The sequence below is a fragment of the Strix uralensis genome, chromosome 5, assembly GCF_047716275.1.
Source record: "Strix uralensis isolate ZFMK-TIS-50842 chromosome 5, bStrUra1, whole genome shotgun sequence".
Lineage (NCBI taxonomy): Eukaryota > Metazoa > Chordata > Aves > Strigiformes > Strigidae > Strix > Strix uralensis.
The window spans coordinates 75,548,302-75,551,285 of NC_133976.1; positions in this window are offsets into that span (position 1 = coordinate 75,548,302).

The window sequence follows — 2,984 nt, forward strand, 5'->3', positions numbered from 1 at the left end:
TTCACTGTGGTAAACCTTAAGAGAAAAATAACAGCCACAGCCAGCTAACAGATTTGTTAAACAGTCTTCATCTTCCTGGTCTAAGTGGAATTATGAAAGTGCGTTAGTATAAACATTTGCATTTAATATATTACATCATCCTGGAAAAATTGTCATGAATAAATACAAATCCAAGCACAAACTCTATTCTTCTAGTTTATAGTGAAAAAACACACGATCCTGTATTCTCCTTTTCAAATACCCTCACCCTGCAAAAGAACAGGTAGCCAGCTTGTGAAGCCATGGTAAATCGCTGTTAGGTAATATAAAAGAGGGAGGCAGCTCATGGCCAGCACCTGGTGCACATGGCTGGAACTGGGACAGTGCAGCTCTGCCCTACCTCCCTTCTGATTGATCTTGGGCACTGATGGCTTTCTCTGGCCTCTGTTTCCTCTCATGTCTTCTGTTTCCCTTCAATATGTAAGGTATGTGATCAAAGGTGCAGAAGTTAAGCACAAAGATTCCTCTGAAAGTCTATTTGGGCATTTAGTACCATGTAACTGAAAAGTGAATTTTAGGCCAAGGATTCACAGATTCACAACCAGGTACTATGTAGGATAAACCCAGCCTTAAAATGACTTGTCAAAGTCCTAGAAAACAATTTGCATTACAACATAGCATTGCTTAAGACAGATAAGTGATTTAACTCTCAATTTGCAGTTAATTCTCAATTTAATGAGACTTTGCAAATTAGAACTTTAAAAAAGGGCATCTGTGTAATCTGGCAGTTCAGCAGATGGATGCCGGGGGAAGGAAAGCTATTTTGTACGTCTATAAAAGCTGACACCAGAAGTTGACGATTATGAAATGTGTGTCTGAATTGTTGGTCTAAACAGAGCAGGAGCTGTTGGTCTGATGGTGGGTCGCGTGAGGGCTGCATCCAGAAACGTGTGGGAGGATTCAGTGCCCAGCTTCAGCACTGAGATATCACAACTGACGTGAAGCAGGAGTGATCAAAGGACAACACCAGACAACAGCTGGAGAGAGTGTTGCCCACTGATATAGAAAACATTGCTTCTTCTCTCCCAACCTCTTAAGGGACATACAGTAATCATTTTTCTGGCCTATGGAAGCCTGGAGGGAAAGAATAATCCTCTGTGTGTTTTTTAATAGCAGCGGTGTTGTAGCTTTGATGGCCAGAGAAAGCGAGGCTTGGAGCAGGGCTAACATCATTCATCAGAGCTGATATAAAACATCTTCAAGCACAGAGTCACCTCCAGGGTCTCAGAACCTGAGAGAACAACTGATTTTTCCAAATGTATCAGCAAGGCTAGTTAAAAGATGCTGCGTCTCCCTACCAATCTTGTTTTCCTGGAAATACTGTTCTGTAGTTATCTACTGTAAGGAGCTACAACACAATTAAATTATCAAAAGAGTGAGGCCTGGGGAAGTTCCTGTACCAGTAGTGAACAGCACAAGAGAAAGAGAATAACTGCTGATGGGCACAGTAACTTTTCCCTTTTCAGCAGTGTTTAAGGAACACATCTTTTATAGTTTCACTCAGTCATTTATCATTGGATTCAGTGGATGTGACCCAAGTTTGACAGAAAGCATAATTTTACTTAGTATAAAGCAGACATAAATGTCAGAAGGAAATGAAATATATTCTGAAATGAAATAAGAGACCCCAGTCAGTGCTAAGCTAAGCAGCCCCTCTCTTTGGGTGTCAGTAGAGTTATGGCAGTTTGTCATGTGAATATGATTCTTCTCCTTTCTCCAGACATTGCTTTACAAAACTAATTCAAGAAGAAAGTGATTAATACTAACAGCAGTCATTATCGTTCTTCTGTGAAAGCAGCCACACAACATTTACCACATTGACTGAATGAAGTGACTTCCCACTGGGGCAGGGAGGCTAATGACTGAGAGCAGAAGGTAAACCTAGGACACTAGCCAACAAGGGGAACAAAAAATTAGAAGAAAAAAAAAAAGTTAAAAAGCAAATAATTAGTATAAGCACAATCAAAGACAGCTTGCCTGTTTTATTGCCTGCTGATCCCATTTCTTTCCAACCAATGCAAGAGGCCACATGCTATGACAGTGTGGATGTATCGCACTCAGGAGTATGTTTATTCTTTTGATCACAGGCCTTTCTCTTTGTTGAAATGCATGCTATGAAACTGGCTCTGACAAACCTCTAAAAAAGCCCTTCCTAAACAAGCACAACGTGATAAGAAACCAAATTCAGTTCTCCTTTATGACTGATTTTCCTTTAACCTCTATCATCTTTGAAGGAGATATCAGAGCAGCTAAAGTTACTTGCTAATCTCAAGCACCTTCTGAAAGTAGACTCTAAAATTTGTCTTGCCACAACAGTCCTAATCTCTGAAAATTGCTATCAAAAACTGCAGTAAAACAGCCATTCATCCATCCGTTCTCAGCTCTTGTCACAGTAACTCAGAAAGATATATAGCCATGCTGACATGTGCTGAAAGCTAGATTTCAAAGAAGGCCATCTGCATGCAAAACTTGCTCTGTTTTCATTGTCTGAAATAATGCCTACTTCTGTTTTCTTAGTTGTTTTGTGTGTGTGCCTATGTGTGGCTTTTAATTGCACTTGCTTGAAATGGACGTAAAAGAAAAGATATCATCTCAGGCATAAGGCTGGAATAATGCCACTGAGCATATTCACCCCTTTTGCTCCTAAAGGCAAAGTTCTTAATGTGGTCTTTGCTAGGGAAGTGTCATATTTTAGGACTTGATTTTTTTGTACGTTAAAATAAAGAGATTTATAAGCCTTTATATCCTGATTTCATCCAGTTTCTATTCCTTCTCTCCTGTTTCTATCTTGCCTGCTGTTCTTATGCTTCCACCTCCTCCTCTTTTTTGTTCCATACAAGCCTAGTTTTTCCTGACTATTTTCTCTGGATCTTTTGAGCTGAATCTGCTTCTAAAATATTCCGAAAAGAATTTATTCTGAAAATAACATATATAAAATTTTGAAT